The sequence below is a fragment of the Sus scrofa genome, chromosome Y, assembly GCF_054392235.1.
Source record: "Sus scrofa isolate SSC_HxYL_T2T_F1_AM1 chromosome Y, Sscrofa_HxYL_maternal_Yorkshire_Landrace_v2.0, whole genome shotgun sequence".
In the NCBI taxonomy this organism is placed as follows: domain Eukaryota; kingdom Metazoa; phylum Chordata; class Mammalia; order Artiodactyla; family Suidae; genus Sus; species Sus scrofa.
In genome coordinates this window covers 17,714,756-17,740,361 of record NC_139402.1, presented here as the reverse complement: position 1 = coordinate 17,740,361, position 25,606 = coordinate 17,714,756, and the positions used below count along the sequence as shown (strand labels likewise).

Genomic DNA, 25,606 nt, shown 5'->3' with positions numbered 1-25,606 from the left:
CCAAGATAGTTAGGACATCTGCAGAAAAAGAGTGTTTTGTGTGTTCTGCCTCATATTTTAATTTCATTTTCTTGTACTCTTGCCTTAGCTGGGATTTCTGGTGCAGTGTTCAATGGAAATGGTGAGGGGGGTGATTTGCTTCATGGGAAGCTTTTCAGCTTCTCCTTATTAAATATGTTAGCTAGAGGTGTTTTAAGGAACTTGCCTTTATTCCTAGTTCAGCACGACTTGTCTAATCAATAGGTGTTGGGTTGGTGACATGTCTTTTCTACACTGATCTGATCATATGAAGTTTCCTTTTCAATCTGTTGAAGTGCTTATATTACTTCACCTCAAAAATTTGAAGAGGCGTACCTAGGATGATTGCTAATTTGTCACAGAGGATTTTTCATCTGGGTTTATGAGCGTTATTTTTCTCTCATTTTCCTTTCCAAGAATCTAATTTTTGGCTTTTGGTGGCAGGACAGTGCTGGACTGATAGAAAAACACAGCAGTTACACTCTGTGCTTTATATTCTGATTGAGATTGTACAAAACTTGTATCATTTCTACTTCAAATGTTTGGTGGAATTTACTGGTAATCTCATGCAGCCTTGGGGACATCTTTGGATTATTTTTAATTATTGATTTAATTTGTTTAATTGAAATAGACTTACACATCATGTCTATTTCTCCTTGTGTGACAGATTTTGGCTGTCAAGAAATTGACCAGTCCCTTATCAGCTGTTAAGCTTGTGAGCATAAAGTTGTTCATATATTTATTTACTATTTTTTCATACCTATGCAATCTGCAGATGTGTCTCCTATTACAATGGTGATATTAGTATTTGGATTCTCATTTGTTTTTTTATTTGTTTGTTTGATTCATGGCCAATCTATGGGCCTAAAGACTTTATTTATCTTTGAGAGAAATATCATTTGTTTTGTGGATTATTCTCTGTAATGCTCCTGATTTCACTTTATTGATTACTGAATTAATGTTCTTTCCTTTTCTCTCTGTATTTTTTTTGCTCTACTTTACTTTCCTATTAGGTATTCAAATGATTAATTTTATATCTTTCTCATTTTTCCTTTTTACATCTGCACCTCTGGCATGTAGATATTAGTTCTTCAGGTTCAAGCTTACACCACAGCCATGGCAGTTCTGGTTCTGAGATGTATCTGCCACCTGTGTCATAACTTGTGGCAATGCTGGGTCCTTAGCCAACCAAGCAAGGCCAGGAATCACAGCTGTATCCTCAAAGACATGAGGAGGGTCCTTAATGGGAACCTAGCCACAATAGGAACTCCCAGATCTTTCTTTTCTTGCACCTGCCTTCTCTGCTACAAATGTCTCTTTAAACATTGCTTTCACTGCATTTGGCAAATTGGAAAAAAATAAATTGTAGGAGATTTACAACTTTTCTTCAATTCCTACTCTACAGCAAGGAGACACAGCCACACAAACACACATTTTTTTTTCATTTTCCATCAGGTTCTCTCCCAAGATACCAGATGAAATTCCCTTTGCCATCAGTAGGACCCCATCACCCCTCCATTCTAAATGAAGCACTCTGCATCCACCAACTCCAAATTCCTGTCAGTACACTCGCCCCACAAACACATGATCTGTTTCTGCTTTCCAGAGAGATCATTTCTGTCATAGTTAAGAGCCCACATTTTAGTGACAATATACAATGTTGGTCTTCCTTGTTCTGACTTATATCCCTTAGTATGAGAGTATCTAGTTCCATCCATGTCACCACAGATGGCATTATTCTGTCCTTTTTATGGCTGAGTGGTATTCCCTTGTGTGTATTTACCACAAATCTTCATCCAATCTTGGGTCGATGGGCGTTTAGTTTTTTTCCATGTCTTGGCTATCATGAATAATACTGTGGGGAACATATGGGAGCATTTGCCTGTTTGAATTGGAGTTGTGTCCAGAGATACGCCCAGGAGAGGGAGGGCTGTGTCACATGGTACTCATCACATTTTTAAAAATGATTTCCCTTGCAGTCCAAAAGCTTTTGAGCCTAATTCAGTCCCATTGGTGTGTTTTGGTCTTTGTTGTAATGATCCGATGTGGGGGATGGAACAAGATCTTGCCGTGATTGATGTCAAAGGGCATTGTGCCTATGCTGTCCTCTAGGAGTTTTAAAGTCTCTGGCCTTACAAGTAGGTCTTCAGTCAATCCTGAGGTTAGTTTTGTGTGTGGTGTTAGAAGACGTTCTAATTTCATTCTCTGAAATGTGGTTGTCCAGTCTTCCCTGCACCATTTATTGAAGAGACTGTCCTCCCTCCACTGTGTGTTCTTGCCTCCTTTGGGATAGATTAGTGGACCACAGCTGCTTGGGTTTCTTTCTGGGTTTTCTAGGCTAGCTCATTGATCTATGTTTCTGTTTGTGTGCTGGTACCATACTGTTGTGATTACTGTAGCTTTGCAGTATACTCTGAAGTGAGGGAGCCTGATTCAGCCAGTTCTGGTGTTTTGTTTGTTTGTTTGTTTGTTTGTTCATTCGTTTGTTTTTCCATACCGCTTTGGCTAGTCAGGATCTTGTGTGTTTCCAGGCAACTTTTGTGATATTTTGTTCCAGTTCTGTAAAGAATGTCACGTGCAATTTGCTAGGGATTGAATTGAAGCTTGCCTTAGGTAGTGTTCTCATTTTGACCCTTTCTGATGCTTCCAATCTAAGACAATGGTATAGGTATATCTTCCCATATATTGGTGTCATCTTTGGTTTCTTTCAACGTTATGTTAGAGTTTTCAGAGTACAGGTCTTTGTGTCTTTAGGTAGCTTAATTCCCAGGTGGTTGATCTTTTGATGTGATAGTAAATGGCATAGTTTCCCTGATTTCCCTTTCTAATCTTTCATTGTCCTTAGATAGACATGTGGTAGATTTCTCTGTATTGATTTTCTACCCTGCAACTGTACCAAGTTCATTGTTGAGTTCTAACTGTTTTCTGGTAATGTCTTTAGGGTTTTTCATGTGTAGAATCATGGCATCTGCAAACAGCAATAATTGTACCTATTTTCCAACTGGGATTTCTTTTATTGCTTTTCCTCTCTGAATGCCACAGCTATGACTCCCAGAGCTATGTTGCATAGAGTTGGTGAAAATGGACATCATTTTCTTGTTCTTGACTTTAGTGTAAATGCTTTCACTTTTCCCCCATTGAGAATCATGTTAGCTGTGGGGTTCCCACAACACGATTTATTATATTGAGTTAGTTCTGCTCTATACACACTCTCTGGCATGTTGATTTTTTTTTTAGATCAGGAATTGATGTTGAATTTTGTCAAAAAGTTTTGCTGCTCCTATTGAGATGATCACATCGTTTTTTTTTTTTTTGTTTGTTGCTGTGGATTACCATACCAATGATTTGTGGATATTGACAAATCTCTGTATCCCTGAAATAAATCCTTCCTCATCATTGCCTATGACCTTTTACTTTTTAAAATAAAGGTCCTTGTTTTCACTTTCACTCATTTAAACGCATTACTCTTTTTTAAGATTACTTCTCTGGCAGGTGTTACATGTACAACTTGTGATTATAAGTCCACAAACATTGAGGTTATTTCAGCTACCATTCTGGATGTTGATTCCCCTTATGTTGGAATATGCAAAGCTTATACAAAATTCATATTCATAAGCATACATAATCTGCTACAATTGCTAGATTTTTCATTCTTTGAAACATTCATAGGTTCACAAAACATTTGAAGTAGCCATTTCCTCAAGAGTATTTTTGGCTCCCTTATCAAAAATTTTTTAACCATGTAAGCATATGTTTATTTCTAAGCCATGTTTATGGCTTTTTTTATTTGATTGGTATATGAGTAATCCTCTCTACATGATCCATATCATTTTGATTAGCTTTGAATTATAGTTTAAAAGCCTTAGGTGTCATGCTCTAGCTTTGGCATAGAGAATGATTTGGGTGCCAAAAAAAAGAAGAAAAGAAAAACATGATAAACAAATGCTGTACAACCTTCAAACCCATGGACTGGAAACATTCAAAAATATGTCCTACTCCTGATGACATATAAGAGGCCGCATCAAGATGGTAGGGGGGGCAAGTACATGATATAAGCCACCCCATACACACTGGAGGTTAACCCACAGACTGGAAAGTAACTATATTATAGAGACTCACCCACAAGTGTTAGAGATGTGAGTACAGCATCAGGTACCCATGCCTAGGCATGCGACAATGGGAGAAAGAGCCCCTGGAGCATCTGACATTGAAGATAAGTGGGGCAAGTGCACTGGACCTCTATAAGTCTAGGGGAAATATAGACCACATTCTTGAGTGGCCCACACAGTCTCTCATGGGCACACTGTGTCCCAGGGCAAAGCAGTTGCTCCATAGGAATGTGAGTTGGACCTGACAGCAGTTCCTGGAGGACCTTCTGGGAAAACTAGAAGTGGTTGTGGCTCATTGTGGGGAATGACATTGGAGGCAAATATCTCAGGAATAGTCATCATCAGTATGTGTTCCTCTAGAGGTGACTGGTTTGGGAAAATCTGGCCCCACCCATCGTCACTGAGATGGCCCCAGGTGAAAGAAAAATCTGGCCCCAGGTGAAAGAAAATCCAGCTTGGATTGCAGCCCCACCCATCAGTAAACAGGCTGCCTTAAAAGCCCCCCCAGCAAACAGCCACCTCCAATCTCATGCAGAGACACACCCCCACCCTCCTGAAGGATAGCAATCAGCCCCATCTACCAGTCGGCAGACACCTGTGCCTTCCATCAGGAAGCCTAGATCAAGCCCCAATGCCAACTTCAACCACAAGGGGAGAAGACATCAGAAACAAGAGAGGCTACAACTCTATTGCCAGCAAATAGGACATCACACCAAAAACCTATAAAATTGCAGTGAACTAGAAATCTGATACGGGAGCAAGAAACCCCTCCCAGAAGAAAAAGCAAATTGATCTGGAGATTCTCAGCCTCCAGGAAAAAGGCCTTTAGACTGGTGATGCTGAAGATGATGGGAGACATTGGGAATAAACTGGAGGCAAAAACTGGTCATTTACAGCACACTTGGAGCAAAGCAATACACCACTTGACACTTAAGCAAGCAGAGAGGCAAAATGCAATAACTGAAAGATTAAATTCAATAGCGGCAACCAACGACACCATCACGACAGAAGAATGATGAAGAATGGTTCAGACCAGTGGAAATAAATAAAGAATGGTCTCAGGGACATCATTAAACACACCAACACCCATAGTGTATGGGTGCCTGAAGGGGACGAGAGAGAGAAAGGGACAGGAAATGTGTTCGAAGAGATAATAGCCCAGAACTTCCCTAACATGGGATTTGCACCACTCACTCAAATCCTGGAAGCACCATGAGTACCATATAAACTAAACCCAAGGGGGAATACCCCAAGACACCCATTAGGCAAACTGACCCAAATTAAAGACAGAGATAGTATTGAAAGCAGAGGGAAAAGAAACAAATAATCACACAAAGGAACCCCAATATGATAATCAGGGGAATTTGCAGCATAAAACCCTGCAGGCCAGAAGGGAGTGGCATGATACACTCAAAGTGATGAAAGGAGGAAAACCGTCAACACTGATTATTTTGCCCAGCAACATTTTCATTCAGATTTGAAGCAGAAGTAAAACGGTTTACACAAGCAAATCTAAGAGGCTTCAACAACACTGAGACAGCTTTATGACAAATACTAAAGGAACTTCTCTAGGCAGAAAAGAAAGGTCACATCTAGAAACAAAATACCAAAAATGGCAAGGCTCACCAGTAAAGGCATATACACAGTAGAGGTGGGAAAGCATTCACACACAAATTTGCTGCCAAAAGCAGAAATCAGGAGAAGAGGAGGGCACAAATGCAGGACAATGAAGATGCACTTGCAGTTAAGAGACCAACACCTTAAACAATCATGAAAGTATATAGAAACCTATATCAAAGCTTCAGAGCAATGGGAAACACTCACAAATAAAAAAACACAACTCAGATACAACACTAAAGACAGTCATCCAGCCACAAGAGGAGAGAACCAAAGAAACAGGGAAGAGAAAAAGAGTGACAAAACCAAATCCAAAAGAGCTAATAAAATGGCAGTGAGACCACACATATCCATGACCTCCTTAAATGTAAGTGGAATGAATGTCCCAACCAAAAGACATAGCCTGGCTGAATGGATACAAAAGCAAGATCCATACACATGCTCTCTGCAGGAGACCCACTTCACATCTGGGAACACATACAAATTGAAAGTGAGAAGCTAGAAGGAAGTATTCTATGCAAACAGGAATCAGAAAAAAAAGCTGGAGTAGCAATACCCATATCAGATGAAGTAGACCTTAAAATAAAATATATTGTAAAAGACAAAGAAGGGTAACTACCACAGATCAAGCCAAGAAGAAAATATAACCATTGTAAATATATATGCAGCCAATATAGGATCACCTCAATATGGAAGGCAGCTGCTAACAACCTTTACAGGAGAAATTGAAAAGGACCCAATAATAGCAGGGGACTTCAACACCCCACTTACAGCAATGGACAGGTCACCCAGGGAGGAAACCCACAAGGAAACACAGGCCCTAAATGAAGCTTTAGACCACCAGGACGTAATAGATAGTGATAGGACATTCCATCCATAAGCAACAGAATACACATTCTTCTCAAGTTCACATAGGGAACATTTTCCAGGATTGGCACACTCTGTGCCACAATTCAAGCCTTGGTAATTTTAAGAAAATTGAAATCACGTTAAGCATCTTTTCTGACCACAGTGCGATACCACGGGGAATCAACAAGACAAGCATGCAAAAACTCAAACATGTGGAGACAACACAGCATGCTACTAAACAACTAATGGGTCACTTAAGACATCAAAGAGGAAATTGCAAAGTTCCCAGAAGCAAATGACAACAAAGATATGACACTCCAAACCTATGAGATGCAGCAAAAGCCGTGCTAAGGGGAAAGTGTATAACAATACAAGCCTACCTCAGGAAACAAGGAAAATCTCAAATAAAGCAGCTAACATTACATCTGAAGCAGCTAGAGCAAGAAGAAGAGACAAGACCTAAAGGTAGGAGAAGGAAAGAAAGCATAAAGAGCAGAAGAGAAATTGAGGCAATAGAAACGAAGGAAACCATAGAAAAGATCAATGAAACTAAGAACTGGTTCTTTGAAACATTCCACAAACTTTAAAATCCCTTAGCCAGACTTATCATGAAAAAAAAGAGAGAAAGGACTCAAATCAGTAATATTAGAAATGAAAAAGGAGAAGATAAAATGGACCTCACAGAAGTACAAAGGATCAGAGGAGATTACTACCTGTAACTATGTGCCAATAAAATGGAAAACCTAGAAGAAGTGGACAATTTCTTAGAAAAGTATAACCTTCCAAGACTAAATGAAGACAAAAGAGAGAAGATGAACAGACTGGTCACAAGTACTGAATTCCAAACCATGACTTAAAAACTTCCAGCAAACAAAAGTCCAGGAACACATGGCTTCACGGGCAAATTCTATCAAACAGTGAGAGAAGAGCTAACACCCATGTTCTGAAATTCTTCCTAAAATTTGCAGAGGAGGGGATATGCCCAAAGTCATTCTATGAGGCCACCATCACCCTGATACCAAAACCAGATGAAGATATCGTAAAAATAAGAACATCACTGGCTAATTTCACTGATGAACGTCAAAGAAAAAATCCTCACAAAATACTAGCAAACTGCATCCAACAATACATTACAAGGATTGTACATCATGACCAAGAGGGTCTTATCCCAAGAATGCAAGGAGTCTTCCATACAAACCAAACAAGCAGTGTGATACACCGCATTAGCAAACTGAAAAAGAAAAACCATGCAATCCTCTCAATAGAAGCAGAAAAAGCCTTTGATAAAATCCAACACCTATTACTGAGAGGAACACTTCACAGAGTGGACTTAAAGGGAACCTGCCTCAACATTATAAGGCCACAGATGGCAAACCCAGATCTAACACCATTCTTTTTTCTTTTTTTTTTTTTCTTTTTTGTCCTTTTGCTATTTCTTTGGGCCGCTCCCGAGGCATATGGAGGTTCCCAGGCTAGGGGTTGAATCGGAGATGTAGCCGCTGGCCTATGCCTGAGCCACAGCAACGTGGGTTCCGAGCCGCATCTGCAACCTACACCACAGCTCACGGCAACACCGGATCATTAACCCACTGAGCAAGGGCAGGGATCAAACCCGCAACCCTATGGTTCCTAGTCGGATTCGATAAACACTGTGCCACGATGGGAACTCCCCTAACTCCATTCTTAATGGTGAAAAGCCAAATGAATTTCAACAGAGATCATGAATAAGATGAGGATGTCCACTCTCACCACTATGATTCAACACTCTTGGAAGTCCAAGGCATGGGCAATCAGAGAAAAAAAGAAACAAAGGGAATCCAAACTGGAAAGGAAGAAGTAAAACGGTCCCGGTATACAGATGACATGATGCTATACCTAGACCATCCTAAAGATGCTATCAGAAAACTGTTCAAGCTCATCAAGGACTTTGGCACCATTGCAGGATACAAAATTAATACACAGAAATCAACTGCATTTCTGTATGCTAACAATGAAAAATCAGAAAAAGAAATGAGGGAAACATTCCCATTTACCATTGCATCAAAAAGAATAAAATACTTTGGAAGAGGAGTTCCGGTTGTGGCTCAGTGGTTAATGAATCTGACTAGGAACCATGAGGTTGTAAGTTTGATCACTGGCTTTGCTCAGTGGCCTAGGGATTTTGTTGTTACTTTGAGCCTTGGCATAGTTCACAGACACATCTTGGATCAGGCATTACTGTGGCTCTGGTGTAGGTGGTGGCTACAGCTCCAGTTAGAGCCCCCAGACTGGGAACCTCCACATGCCACTGGAGAGGCCCTAGGAAAGGCGCAAAGCAAAAACAACAAACAAACAAACAGTACTTAGGAAGAATCATACCTAAAGAGACAAAAATCCTGAACTATGAAGACTTAAGGCACTGATAAAAGAAATCAACAATGACAAAACCAGATGGAAAGATATACCATGCTCTTGGATTAGAAGAATAAATATTATCAAAATGGCAATACTACCCAAGGAAATCTACAGATTCAATGCAATCCCCATCAAAGTACCAAGTGCACTTTCACAGAGATGGAACACAATATCTGAACGTTTGTTTGGAAGTGCAAAAGACCCTGAGTAGACAAAACCATCCTGAGAAAGAAAAATAGAGCTTGAGGAATGAGGCTCCCTGACTTCAGACTATACCATGCAGCTATGGTCATCAAAGCCTTATGGGGCTAGCACAAATACAGAATTTTAGATCAGTGAAACAGCATATAAAACCCAGAATTAAACCCACACACCTACAATCAGCTAATCCATGACAAAGGAGGCAAGAATATACAGTGGAGGAAAGACAGACCGTTCACTAAGTGGTGCTGAAGAAACAGCACAGTCACATATAAAGGCATGAATTTAGAACACTTCCTAACACTGTAAACAAACAAACAAATGAAAACCCTCAAAATGGATGAAGGAACTAACTATAAGACCAGATCCACTATAGAACACTTAGAGGAAACTATAGGCCTAACATGCTTTGTTATAAACCACAGTAATGTCTTTTCAGATCCACCTCCTAGAGTAATGACAATAAAACCAAAAATTAAAAAAATGAGACTTAATTAAGCTTAAAAGTTTCTGCATGGCAAAGGAAGCCCTGAGCAATAAGAAAAGGCAAACCACAGAATATGAGATACTATCTGCCAGTGAAGAGACTGAAAAGGCATTAATCTCCAAAATTTATAAACAGCTTCTACCGCTCAATAGAAAAAAGGAAAAAGAAAAAAAAGAAAAACAACCCCAGCAAAAATTGGGCAGGTGATCTAAACAAACAATTCTCCAAAACAAGACATACAGAAGGTCCAAAAACACATGCAACGGTGTTCAACATCACTCATTAGTAGAGAAATGCAAATCAAAACCACTAGGAGGCACCACCTGACACCAGCCAGAATGGCCATCATCCAAAAGTCTACAAACCATAAATTCTGGAGAAGGTGTGGAGGAAAGGGAACCCTATTACGCTGTTGGTGTGAATGTAAATTGGTTCAATCACTGTGGAGAACCATATGGGGATTCCTCAGCAAACTGAAAGTAGAATTACCCTTTGATCCAGCAATCCCTCTCCTGGGCATCTATCACTCTGGGTATATAACACACCTCCCCCCAAACCAGCTTATAAGAATAAATATATGTAACCCAATATTCACAGCAGCATTTTTTACCATCGCCAAGATATGGCCTATCCTCAGTGTCCATCTGCAAATGGATGGATAAAGAAGATCTGGTATATATATATATGTATATACACACACAAAGGAATATTAGTCATGAAAAGGAATGAAATTCTGTCATTTGCAACAAGAGGATCCATATGAAGGCTATTATGCTCAGGGAAATACATCACAGAGGAAGACAGAGGCTGCATGTTACCATTTACAGGTGAAATCAAAAACAGAACAAGAGGACAATATAACCAGGTAGAAACAGGCACACTGATACAAAGACACAATTAGAAGTTACAAACCAATAGGGAGAGGAAAGTGAGGAGGGGCAAAGCAGATATGGTAGATTAAGTTGCAGAGCCTATGACATATGACATATATGAGCTACAAGGGTATATTGTATAGCACAGTGATAGAGCCAAAAATTTTATAATAGCTTTAAATGGAGTGTAATATATGAAAAATTATTACATATAAATGTTCATGTGATGCCTACATAGCATTGTAAGTAACGTACACATGATGCAAAAAAAAAAAAAAAAAGAAAATCAATGAGCACGCATTAAAGAGACAATGGATAAAGATCACAATCTGCAGGAAAGTATTTAAAAATTCTACCATTCTTTTATGATAAAAAAATATGATCTAGGGTGTGAGGAGGGTCCCCAAAATTGTGGATAAACTGGGTTAAGACCAAGGCCTTAGTCATAACATGACCCCGAACATACTTAGTGATGAAAAGTGAAAGCTTTTCCTCTAAGACAAGGAATAAGAGTGTCTCCTCTCACCACCACAGTTTGAAAAGTCCTTCCAGAATGATTAGGCAAGAAACAGAAATAAAGCCATCCTAGTCAGGAAAAAAGAAGTGACCTGTCTCTGTATGTAGACATTATAATTTATGTGTGGAAAATAATACCACCACAACAACAGCACCAATACAGCAACAAACAATAAATAAATGATTTTGGCAAACATGGCAGGATACAAAACAGACACAGAAAAATCTGTTGTGTCGTATACCCAAAAAATAAATACCTGAAAAAGTTTTTTCAGTCCTATTTGCAATAGCATTCGTCACAATCACTTAACAATAAATTCAACCAAGGAAATGAAGTTCCATGCCTTACAAAATATAAGGTACTGTCAAAGCAACTGAAGACATAAATAAATGAAAAGTGACACCATGCTCACAGCTTACAAGAATGAATGTTATAAAGGCCATACTTCCCAAATCCATGTATGGATTCAATGTAATTCCTAACAAAAGCACCATCAAAGAAAAATAATTAAAATAATGTTATGGTATGGAAACACGGAAAGACCTCAAATGTCCAAAGCCTTCATTTTTTATTTAGGCAATGAATTTTTTTCCATTTATATTTTTTCAGCAATCATCACAATACAATTTTGTAGCATTCCCATCCTTTTAAGGAATATTTTCTTATTTCTCTTTATGAGCACGTATTTTCAATGAATTTATGGTGGTTCAACTGATTTCTCTTGATTACTATCGATGTTGCAAAACTTGAGTGAATTCACTGATTTATTCATAGGTTTGGGAGACATCATTAGGATAGTGTATGTTCAGCATTATGTCATCCGCAAACCTGACAAGTTTTGTTTGGATTTCTTTCTTGATTTTTTCTTTCTTCCTTTTGTCTTGCTTTTTATGCCTTCACCTGTGGCATGTGAAAGAGCCCAGGCTGGGGGTCAAATCCCAGCTACAGCTGCCAGCATTCACCACGGCCACAGCAACACCAGATCTGAGCCACGTCTGAAAACTACATCAGAGCTCACCACAACCCCAGATCCCAGACCCACTGAGTGAGGCCTGGGATGGAACCTGGATCCACATGGATACTAGTTGGATTGGTTTCCACTGTGCCACAGTGGGGATGCCTGGATTTCTTTAATTTTTATTTTCTTGTCTTAGTGATCTGGCTATAACTTCCAGTGCCAAGCTGAATTAAAATGGTGAGAATGGACACTGTTTTCTCTTAAAAGAGTAGCTATCAGTTTTTCAACATTGGGCATTTTGATAGCTGAGGGTATACCATATATGACATTTATTAAGTTGAGGTTATTTCATGGAGAGTGTTTTTTCCCCCAAATACATTTTCTTTTTTTACTGGACAGCATGGTGACCCTGTTACTCATACATGTATATGCTCTACTTTCTCCTATTATCATGCCCCATCATAAGTCCCTACACATAGTTCCCAGTGCTACACACAGGAGCTCATTGCCTGTCCATTCCAAGGGCAAGAGACCACATCTACTAAACCCAAGCTCCCATTCTTCCCTCCCTCCCCCTCTTCCTTGGCCACCATGAGTCTGTCCTCCAAAATGTGAGTTTCATTTCTGTGGAAATGTTCCTTTGTGCTCTACTTTAGGTTCCATATATGTGACATAATGTGGTATTTGTCTTTCTCTTTCTGACCTACTTCACTCAGGATGAGAGTCCCTAGTTCCATCCATGGTGCAGCAAATAGCATTATTTTGTACTTTTTTATGGCTGCATAGTATTCCATTGCACTTTTATACCACCTCTTCCTAATCCAATCATCTGTCATGGATATTTGGGTTGTTTCCATGCCTCGGCTAATGTGAATAGTGCTGCAATGAACATGTCAGTGCATGTGTTTTTTTACAGAAAGTTTTGTCCACATATATGCCCAAGAGTGGGATTGTTGTGTCATGTAGTAGTGAGATTGCTGTGTCATATGGTAGTGGGATTGCTTTGTCATGTGGTAGTGGGATTGCTGTGTCATATGGTAGTTCTGTGTATAGTTTTCTAAGGTCCCTCCATAATGGTGGTATCAGCGTACATTCCCACCAAGAGTGCAGGAGAGTACACTTTCTCCACACCCCTCCAGCACTGGTTACTTGCAGACCTTATAAATGATGGCCGTTCTGACTGGTGTGAGGTGGTATCTAATGGCAGTTTTGATTTGTATTTCTCTAGTATTCAGGGATGTTGATCATTGTTTCAAGTGCTTGTTGCCATCTGTATATCTGCCTTGGAGAAATGTCTGTTCAGGTCTTTTGCCCATTTTTCCATTGGGTGGTTCGTTTTTTGCGGTTGAATTGTAAAAGATGTTACAATCACTAGTATATATTAGTGATTAAGCCCTTGTCAGTTGCATCACCTGAAACTATTTTCTCCTATTCTGTAAGTTGTCTTTTAGGTTTTGTTTTGATTTCCTTTGCTGTGCCAAATCTTGTCAGTTTGATTAGGTCCCATTGGTTTATTTTTGCTTTTTTATCTGTTGCTTTGGGAGACAGACCTGTGTAAATATTTGTTATGGTTAAGGTCAGAGAATATTTTGCCTATGTTCTCCTCCTGGATTTCGATGGTGTCTTGTCATATTTTGAAATATTTCAGCATAGACAATGCAAGCAAAGAGGCTAAGAAAAGACTGTAGAATCATGTGTCCCGACAATGAATATACTAAATCCCCCAAAAAAGGTTTGTAGACCAGCCCTTTCCTGGTTACAGGGAGATACAGAATGGCATGATTGCATGACAAATATACCCTGTGTTTTTTTCTATTCAAAACAATAGGGCAATAATTTGGGGACCTAACGGGGCATTTGGATCTGCTAATTATAATTTTCATAGGCTGAGAAAATGGAGAGGGACCTTCAGAGAAATTCTAGCTTTCAAATACATTAGCATGCTTTGGGATTGGCTGGCCCATAGCTAAAATTTGGAAAGGCCACTGCAGAATACTCAATGGAAATTAGGTGAAGCCTTACAAAGAGTTTCCTTATGAGATGCAAATTATACTTATGGTAACCAAATGTAATCATCTAGATGCCTTTGGACATCTCCCTACTTCATTCTAGCTGGGTTCAGACTTGTGTCTTTGCTCCTTATGTGCTTATGGTAGGACAGGAGATACAGCTCTCTTTCAATTCATGTCATCAGATATAGCATAGTCAATGCAGGAATTGTTATTTCCATCATGCATTAACAAATACAACAGGCATCCATCTATTATGATTACTTCTCAACCTACTGCTCTCTGGCTATCTGTAAATCTTGTGGAACCTTGGGAACAAAACCCCACTTTACATAATTTACATAATATATTTCAAATGGCCCTCTATAGAGGAAAAAAATGATTGGTTTGATTCTTGGAGCTGTATTTACTATTATTAGAATCATAACTTCAGTAGCTATGGCTGCTACAGCCCTGTCTCAGACAGTTCAAACCCATGCATTTTTAAATGATCTTGTTCTAATCTTGTCACAATTGTGTTGTGGGCAACAATCCTTAGACCTGGCCTTCTGAGATGAATTGGATAGTTTAAAAGATGTAATTTTTGAATGGGTTCAGAACTGGGGAGTATATGCACACACAAATGGAACTTCCTTGTCATTGTAATATAACTACTTGAGATCACTCTATTAACAGCATCTGCAATTTGGAAAAATTAAGGCTTAAGTTTTGGGTGTCTGAATGCTACCAACATAATGCTATGGTCAATATTATTCTATGCTAGATAGTTTTACCTTACACAAAGACATTCAAGAATTTAGCTCCATGGTCAGGTTATTCAAAGTATTTTATCATAATTCCAGGATTTTGATCCTCACACCTGGCTTGAAAATCCAAAGATTTCCTTTATTGCTGTTCTGTCACTATATTTACATTTTTTCCTTTGTTGTGCAGTCTGCAGAATCAGATTGATCCTTAGAAGCCAAATGAACACTCTGCAACCAAAATTTACTATGGTGGTTCTTAGGCAACATGTAAATAATAAAGGGGAAGATGTTGGAGACCACTGTACCGATGACCTCTGAAGAAAGCAAACTTATTGGTATGTGCAAAAGCACAGGAAGCCACAGAATGCTGGTGATGGCAAAGGCCAGATAAGCCTGTCTGCCAACACAGAGTTCCAAAGTGCAGGGTCTCCTGTCAAAATAAGATAAGGGGCTTATATGTTAACTACATTGTTCTTTAAGCAGCTACGCTATATCCTAGATGCATACACCTGTGATTTTCATTGCTATTAGTCTCCCTAAATCTCACTAAGTGATAGCTTTGATACTCCCAATGCCTGCTTTTGCTCACTTACCTCAACAAGTCACCTTCCCTAATAAAAGTCTTGTGGGATAAAGCCTAGAGGCCTTTGTTAGCAGAACAGAGTGCCTCCTTGTCCCCCCCTTTTAAAAGATAAACTTACCTTGTGTGTTTTTTATGCCATGCAGTCTCTCTTTTAGGATCAGTTTTTGACCTGCAGTTCAGGACACAATAATGAAGCCCTCAATGTGAAAGAAAAAAGATGATGGACAAATGCCAATGTTACCATAAAAGTGCTTAAAATAAGCAATCATGAACAGGCTTGATGCTCAAGAGAAACTTATGAAGCATATGTTTCCTTAATATCATCAAAACTCCATATGCAAGAATCAAAGGTAAATATGGAACTAAATGTAACACAATTAAAAATACATGCTACATGGAGTTTCCCTGTGCTTCAGTGACTTTAGAACCCTGCTAGTGTCCATGAGGATGTGGGTTCCATCCCTGTCCTCATTCAGTGGGTTAAGGATCTGGCATTGCTGTGGCATAGGCCTGTGGCTATGGATTCCATCTGACCCCTACTTCTAGATTTTCCATTTGCCATGTGTGTGCCCCCCACGAAAAGACAAAGAAAGTATGTCATACCAAATAGGCTAAATGTATGCAGAGAGAGTAGACAATTACATACAGGGGCGTGCTAAGGGATTGAAAAGGAGGTAAGGTTTCTATGTTTTAGTCAAATTTGTAAAAAAACGGAGCAGCAGTAGACCATAATAAATTGTAAATGTACAATATAATACCTAGAACAACCACCACAAATGATATACAGACATACATTGAAAAACACTACAAGTAGGTATTCTGGCTGTGATGCAGTCTGTTAAAAATCCAACTGCAGCATCTTGCATCCTTGCAGAGGGGCATGTTCCATGGCTTGCCTGGCAAAGAGTGTTCAAGGAACCAGCATTCTCCCTGTGGCATAGGATTGCACCTGGAGCTCAGATTCAATACCTGGCCTGGGAACTTCCACATGCCCAGGGACAACCTTGTTTTTTTAATGTAGGTATATCAAAGCAAATTTTGAAATTCTCTTCAAGTAGCCCATAATCATAACAATGATTTTTAGAAAGCCATGACATAGTTGTCATTAAATCTAAACACTTTACATACAACAACATAAAGAGATCAGCAGAAATCGGAAAACATGATCCACTTACAGCCTGTTCAGAAGAAATTCATTTCAATGAAACAATTGAGACAGACTGAAAGGGAAAAATGGAACCAAGATAGAATGAAAAATTAATGAAAGAAAACCAAGAATACTTAAACCTATTAATATTAGAAAAATCAGATCAGAGAAAAGATAATATCATGGAAAGATACTGTATAATGATAAATGAACAAAACCCTAAAGAAAACAACACCACAATCTGGGATGTCTTTGTACCTGAACATGTGCAGTAAACCTAAACGAGTGGAAGAAATAGACAAATCTGGAGTGGGAGGGATCAGGAGCTTGGGATTATCAAACACAACTTAGAATAGATTTACAAGGAGATCCTGCTGAATAGCATTGAGAACTATGTCTAGATACTCATGTTGCAACAGAAGAAATGGTGGGGGAAAAACTGTAATTGTAATGTATACATGTAAGGATAACCTGACCCCCTTGCTGTACAGTGGGAAAATAAAAATAAAAATAAATAAATAAATAAAATTACAACAGGACACTTCAATATTATTCTCAGTTCATAGAACTTGGCAGAAAACTAACAAAGATACAGAACTCAACAATACCAGGAGTTCCCATTGTCGCTCAGCAGGGTAAGACCCTTACAGAGTCTCCAGGAGGATTTGATCCCTGGCTTCCTTCAGCAGGTTAAAGCTACCAGTATTGCCACAGGTCACAGACGCAGCTCAGTCCCAACATTGCTATGGCAGTGGCATAGGCTGGCAACTGCAGCTACAACTTGATGCCTAGCCTGGGAACTTCCATATGTCATGAGTGCAGCTATTAAAAAAAGGAAAAATAAACATCACTAACCAAGACAGTCTAACTTTATAGTACAGTACATTCTACCTAACTCAGAATACACACTATGTCCAAGGGCCCATGAATCCTACACCTAAGCCAAAAACTACACCTCAACAAACTGAAAGATTCAAAACCATGCAATGGGCTGTCCTGCCATAGTGTACAAAAGTAAGATAAGCAGAATAGGAAAAGCACCACACACTTGGAAGCTAGTCCACAGTTCAAGCAAGAATCTTTTCCCAAGCCCAGAGTCAAAGAGCTGTCAAGAAAAACAAAATCCTACCCTCAATGAAAGAAAAAAGAAACTACAGCCTATCAATTGAGATATAAATGCAGCAAAGCATTGCTGAGAGGAAAATTCATGACACAAAATGCAAACTTTAGAAAAGATAAAATGGGTCTGTTACTAATCTAAACATCCTCTTCAAGGAACTACATAAAGAAAAAAAGGGCCTAAAGGATAAAAGGAAATCAATTTAAAAGTTTAAAAAATTAAGTTCAATGAAAGAGAAACAAGACATTTTAATGAGGAGTCCCATTGTGGCTCAGTAGTTAATGAATCTGGCTAGGAAAGAGGAGTTTGTGGGTTGAGTCCCTGGCCTTGCTCAGTGGGTTAAGGATCCGGCATTGCATTTTGCTGTGGTGGGGTTGCAGATATGGCGTGGAACCTGAGTTGCTGTAGCTCTGGCATAGGCCAGCAGATACAGCTCTGATTTGAACCCTAGCCTGGGAACCTCCATATGCCACAGGAACAGCCAAAGAATTGGGAAAAAGTCCAAAAAAAGAAGAAATTTTGATGAATCAAGGAACTGATTCTTTCAAGAGATCAATAAAAGTGATAAAATCTAAACTACCCAACAAAAAGAAGTGAAAGACATTTTATAGAATCAAGAAGGAAGTGGGCTTTCACTACATCCCTGCAGTAATAATAATAGTAACAAAAATATAAATGTGAATACTATGAACATATAAGATTAACACCTAGGTGATATGAACAAATTCTTCAGAAAGCATACACTGACACAGTTGAGATAATTCTCCACTATAAATGATACTCAATTCTCAGGAGTTCCCTGGTGGCTCAGAAGGGTAAGGATCTGGCATTGTCATTGCAGTGGCTCAGGCCACTGCTATGGTGAGGGTTTTGTCCCTGGCTTTTGAAATTCTGCATACCACAGGGTTGCCAAAGAAGTTACTTACATCTTATGACTAAATGTTTAAGAGAAGTCTGCAGACCTAGATGGTCAATACTGGAGTATTTTGCCAATCATTTGTAGAATTAACACCGATTCTACATAATGAGATAGAAATTGTAAAATTTCACCAAACAGTGTAAGAATTAACATCAGTTCTCTATGATCACCTCGAAAACATTAAAGGGTGGGGGACACATGTTCATTCATTTAATGAAGGCAGTATTAGCCTTACTCCAAAATTAGAAAAAAGCAATATAAAAAAGTCCAAATCCCATCATGGCCAGAGATGCAAAGAATCCCAGGCGAAGTATTTACTTGGAGATATATATATACACAAGAGAGACACGCACAGAGATCATGATCACTGCCATTTGTTTCAATCATGCAAGACTGGTTGATAACTCTAAAATCATTGTGGATGGATTCAAACACTCTGCCATGTTAAATTGATGGAAGAGGAAAAAACACTTGATACAACAGCCAGTGAAGAAAAAATTGACAAAATTCTACACTCAGTCTTGATTTGAACATGTAAAGTTTGAACTGTGAATGGAAGTGAACTTCCTCCACTTAAAACACCTATGAAAACTCTATAATGATATATTTTATAATGAAAGACTGAACAATTTCCCTCTAAATCCAGAAATGGAGTAAAGTGTCTGCCATCACCACTTAGTAATGGCCAGGAAGATCTAGGTAACATACTACGACAAGATGTAAAAAGTAGGTAGGTCAGGAAGAAAGAAAGCAAGAAAGAAAGAAAGCAAGAAAGAAAGCAAGCAAGCAAGCAAGCAAGAAAGAAAGAAAGAAAGAAAGAAAGAGAGAGAGGGAGAGAGGGAGAGAGAAAGGAAGAGAGAGAGGGAGAGAGAAAGGAAGAGAGAGAGGGAGAGAGAGAGAAAGAAAAAAGAAAGAAAGAAAGAAAGAAAGAAAGAAAGAAAGAAAGAAAGAAAGAAAGAGAGAGAGAGAAAGAAAGAGAGAGAGAGAGAAAGAGAGAGAGAGAGAAAGAAAGAGAGAGAGAGTTAGAGAGGAAAGAAAGAGAGAGAGAGATAGAGAAAGAAAGAAAGAAAGAAAGAAAGAAAGAAAGAAAGAAAGAAAGAAAGAAAGAAAGAAAGAAAGAAAAAGAAATAAAACCTTCCCTGTTTTGAGATATGATTGCACACCTATAAATATCCCAGAGCATACTAAGAAACTCACAGAATCAGAGAGTTCAGCATAGACACAGGATACTAGATCAATATACACAAACATGTACTTCTAACAAAGGGACATGGATATTAAAAATGCAGTACTGTTAAGAATTGTTGAAAAAGAAGTATAAATATACCAAATTCTGGGGCTGGGTATTAAAAAAAATGAAGAAAATATGGAGCTACACTCTGGATTGGAAGAATATCAATGGATTGGAAGATTCAAGATATTTTGAAAATAATGGATTCTAGTCAAATGGCTTCTTGAGTTTCAGATTTAATCCAACTAATATAAAAATCCCAGCAAAGCAATGGTGGCTAGAAGACTGCATTTAACTGGCAGAGACAGATATAAATTGGACAGAAACAAGAAATAAAACCTTCCCTGTTTTGTCAGACAGAATAAAGAACTCAAAAACATAACCATGCTCTTACATTTATGTGTTTCTACACAAAAGTGCAAACACAATTTAATGGAGATATGGTAATCTTTTGAGCAGGTGACTATCATAGGCAAAAAACAACAAACATCAAAGTATTGAAATAGATGAACATCACACACAAACTACAACAACAAAAATTTAGGTATCACCACAGTGAACAATTACGTAAATTGGAGCAAGATTCCACACAAAATGTAAAACCTATACAAATCTTTGGAGAAAAAATGAAAGTAAGATTTTTTCAAATTTAGGATTAGGCAAACTGCCAGATTTGATACCAAATGCATTGTCCATAAAAGAAAATATTAACAAGTGAGTACAAACTGAGTCTAAATATTTTTTAAATTGTGTTCCTTGGAAGTCTCTGTTAAAAGGATGACAAGAAAAGCTAAACCCTAGAAGGAAATACCTACAAACCACACTCAGTTTTCCAATACAGATCAATTTCTATAAAACCAGTTGAACCTCAAAAATCTAGAACTTCCTTCTTCATGAAAACACTAAAAGGCAGATGATGCTGGTGTTGTGGGAGGGGCCAGAGGCTCCAGGAAGGCTGGAGGCTCTGGGCACCTACAGCTGGAGACCAAGGCTCTTCCACAAAGGCTTCCAGAGCTGCAGGGAGGCCAGGGTCATGGCCCAGGCAGATGAGGACAAGGATGGGGAGCTTGTGGGGGCAGAGCTGAGGACAAGGAAGACAAAGCTCCCAATCACCAAGGTGGCCCACCGAGTCAAAGACATGAAGATCAAGTCCCTGGAAGAAAGAGATCTCTCTCTTTGCTCTGCCCATCAAAGAATCTGAGATCATCGACTTTTCCTGGGGGCATCCTTCAAGGACCAGTCTATGAAGATGATGCCTGTGCAGAAGCAGAACTTGCTGGTCGGAGGACCATGTTCAAGACATTTGTCACCACTAGGGATTACCAAGGACACGTTGGTTTTGGTGCCAAATGCTCTAAGCTGGTATCCACTGCCACCCATGGGGCCATCATTCTGGCCAAGCTCTCCATCATCCAGGTGCAGTGTGAAGGCTCCCGGGGGACAAGATTGGCAAGCCACATATCATCCTTTGCAAAGTGCCTTTCCACTGTGTCTCCATGCTGGTGTGCCTCTTCCCTGCCCCCAGGGCCACTGGCATTGTCTCAGCCCCTGTCCTAAGAAGCTACTGCTGATGTGGAATTGATGACTGCTACACTTCTACCAGGGGCTGCACTGCCAAGCTGGGCAACTCTCCTGAGGCCACCTTTGATGCCATTTCCAAGAGTACACCTATCTCACTCCTAGTCTCTGGAGAGATGGTGTTCTCCAAGTCTGCTTCTCAGGAATTCACTAAGCACCTTGTGAGTACGCACATGAGAACCTCTGTGCAGAGGGCCTAGGCTTCAACTGTGTCCACCACATAATTTTATATTAGAGGAATAAAATGAATGAAACTGGAAAAAATCCAACTCAATGAAATACCTAGTCAATGATTAATATTGAAGGCTATCTGAGAGTTTATTGCATGTCCTTGTTTGTTGCATTTCTCCAGGAGAAAAAAGAAAAAACAATTCCAAACTTTAAAATCACCCAAAACAAGCAAACAACAAACACAAACTAATCCAGATCACTAGGCTTAATTAATAATCAGGTGAGGTTTTTTTTACTTAATAAAATTCTCCATTACTTGTTTTTTCTTCCCAAAGCAACTTAAATATGATCCTTTGCCACAGAGAGTAAAGTAGCACAATATTAAGGATACCTATATCAGAGTTCCTGCTCTCTCTCAGCAGGTTAATAGCCCAACATGTGTGCAAGGATATGGGTCCCATCCCTTGCCTGCCCAGTGGTTAAGGATTAGGCTTTTGAGGCAAACTGAGGATTGTAGGCCACAGATACAGCTCAGATCCTGCATATGCCACATCATTGCCACAACAGTTGCAGCTTCATGTGTGCACCAAGCCTGGGAATTTCCCTATGCTGCACTTGCAACCCAAAAAGAACAAATACATGCACAATAAAGGTACCTATGAAGAAAGCTGTTGTTGCTTTCTGTAGTGTATGTGGGTTTTTTTTTAATCTTTATACATAAGTCAATAACATGCATATAAAATGTGGTCTCCTTTCATTTGACTTTAAAATAAATGATTTTTACTATTTTACATTGTGTATAAAACTTTAAGACTTCTCTCATTTTGCCCTTTTGCAGCAAGGAGAATAAAAGCAGTTGGCATTGAAAACAACCATTACTTCCATGATAGGCACACTGAAACAGAAATAAGCCTTAGCAGTAAATCTGTTAAGAAGCACGTGTTTTCTGCATCTGCTTCATGTCCAGCACCATACCATCATTTTTTGTTTTGTGGCCATTCTCAGTAAATCTCCCATGACTAGTAGGTAACACATTTGCATGAAGACTTTGTACCTGAAACTCATTTTCTATTTTCTGAATCTGTGTCTATGAATTCTAGGACTTGCCTTTTATATCAAAATACATGTAGATAGGTTTATGTAATAAGAACAAGTCTACGCCTTTTACATACTGGTTTTTAAAAGACAAATGCTACTAAATGCATCAAGTCCTTTACTATTTGTGATTGTCTCCATGGAAACACTACCTGGTGAGTAGATATAGCATAATTAATGGCACATTTGACTTATTAGAAAAGTATTTTCCCTCTACTTCACTTCATCAGCGTATACACAAAAATGTTGATTGATATTTGTTCTCATACCCCAAAGTACTTTTCAAAAACATCACTTTTCACTATCATGGTCACACTGAGAAAAAACTGCAAATGTTGTAACGAAACCATAGCTTACCATAGTTTTCTTTTGTACTATGCTACACTACTCTCTTTGCCAAAGCATTAAATTATACCAAAATTAACATATACTAATGAAAAATTAAAGCTACATATGTTTCTATATACATTTAAGTGCTGAGGGAAAAACCACCCATGTAAATATCCCAAGTATTTATCAAAATACTCCAAGATGTCTCCAGTCCCCCTCCCAGACACCCATGACCCAGGGCTGCGGTGGCATATAAAGAACCCAGCTTCACCAGGAAGGAGCATCAGAACCTTCTGGACAAACATGATCACAGGCAAGAGTCCTCTGGGAGTGCAGCAATCAGGGAAGAACAGCAGAAGCAATAGCTGCTGAGGGTCTGGGCTGGCATCATGCTACTCCAGGGGAGCAGCCCACTGAGGTCTGTCCAAGCTATCACCAAATCTTTCCAAAAGTTGCTGGTGGTTGTTGTGATTGGCATCGAGCTGAGCAAAACACATACAGGGATACTGGCTATCCTTTGTACAATTTTACTTTACCTCTAGTTGATTTACAGTATTCTGTCAATTTCTGTGGTACAGCATAGTTACCAGTTATTCACATGCATTCATTTTCTCATGTTATCCTCCACTGTGTTCCATCACATGTGATTAGATATGCCTTCCTGTGCTATATGGCAGGATCTCATTGCTTATCCACTAAAATCTAAGAGTTTGCTTTCACCAACCCTGACTTCTTCATCTATTCTACTCCCTCATCCCCTCCATTGGCAACCACAACTGTGCTCTTCAAGTCATGAGTTTGTTTCTCTTCTGTTGACAGGTTCATCTATGTCCTGTATTCCAGATATGGTGATATCACACGGTATTTTTCTTTCTCCTCCTGAGTTACTTCTCTTAGTACATGTGTCTCTAGTTCCATTCATGCTGCTGCAAATGGCATTATTTTTCTTCTGTTTTATGGCTGAGTAGTAGTCCATAAGGTATGTGCTTTTAAAATGTAAAAAGTGTCTGATGTTTTATATTCTGTGTTATACCTCTTTTAGGACACCCATTGACCTGCAGCACAGGACAAGAGAAGAGTGGTGTCCAACCTGGGGCTGGAAGAGAAGGTCAGCTATGAGTTGGAAAAGAAAAAAAAAAGTTCTGCCAGGAGTGGGAGGAAGTGAAAGTACAGAAGGCAAAGTGGCTAGTCTGGCACTCCATGGAGTCTCAACTGTGAGCTGGCAAGTAGAAACTGTAAACCAGGATAACAATGGAGATGAGTCAATCACAATAAATTACTTAATATATTCAATTGCTTAAAGACATGTTGAAAGAGTCCAGGGATTTGATAATAGAGTCTAAGGTAGAGGCATTGTTTGACACTGTTCTAAACATAACCCTTGGTCTCCAGGTGAAGGAAGTATGGACCCAGAATGTTGGGATCATGTGGGAGAAAATTTAAAGCACACCCATCCTTTTGGGTCCTCTCTTTCTGTTTCTGTTTTTTCTACATGGGGACTAACAAGGACATTTTGGATCCCTTGTGGGAACATAAAGAAAAGATCATATCTTCTATTCCCCTCAACCTCAGGATAATGCCTTTCTTGATGTGAATTTAAATAAACCGTTAGCTGTGGAAGCAGCACTGACTTACCTTCCATCAGCCCTAAAATCTGCATGCCCTGTAACTATTTTCCCTGACCCTTAAGTCACAGGGCAAAATATGCATACACACATCCCTTTTGACTTTGAAGCTCTTAAGCCTCTTCATGATGGTATGATTCAGAATGGAGTTGCAGCTGCCTTTACTATGAGCATGGTAGAAAGCATGGGGACACTCCATCTTCCCCCATGGTATTGGCATATGAGAGCCAAAGCCACCCTAGATGGTGGAGATTATTTCATTTGGAGGTCTATTCTGTTGGCCTTCTGTCAGGAACAAGCTGGTTTAAGTCAAAGAAATAATGTTCACAATTCTTTTGAAATGTTGGTAGGGACAGGGCCCATTCTTGACCTGGAAAATCAATCCTTGGGCATATGAACAGCTGTGTGTAGGAGTCCAATGGGCCTGGATGACACTTCCTGATTAGAAACACCCAAGCATCGATTGTACAATATCTTCAAGGCCCTACAGAACTTTATCCACAATTTGTGGACCACCTAACTGAATGGGATGGTGCCAGGTGGTACACTCTCAAGCAGCTGAGATGTCAATGAATCAATTGGCATATAAAAATGCCAATCATGGCTGTAAAAGGGCAATGGCCTCTGTACAAATTCAGGGGGCATCTCTGAATTTGTGAAGGTGTGTCAAGATGAAGGGAGTACAGGTCATACTCAAAGAGTGCTTGTTACAGCATTAATACGAACACACTTTGAATCAGGTCTCTTTTGTACTGACAGGTTTTACACAGGAGGATCTTTTTTTATGGCTAAACTTCAAACTTAGAAATAGGAGGTCTCCATTTTGCTTGTTTGTATGTGTATGGCATTGCCAAAATTAATTCATAAACGAGCTCTACTTAACTGGCATAAAGGAAATTAAGCACCTACATAAATTCTCAATATACATAAAGTAAATCCATTTTGGGTTCATGTGACCTGGAAGATATTCAGTAGTTGATATTCATTACTATCAAAGTTTGTTGATCAAATGAATATATACATGTCTTTA

The 25,606-nt window shown here is 39.2% G+C and overlaps 1 pseudogene; it reads left to right on the top strand.

Annotated features, from left to right (window-relative positions):
* Positions 1 to 21,579, top strand: part of LOC110257875 (small ribosomal subunit protein uS5 pseudogene) — a 54,726-nt pseudogene extending 33,147 nt beyond the window's left edge.
* Positions 21,580 to 25,606: the final 4,027 nt, after the last annotated feature.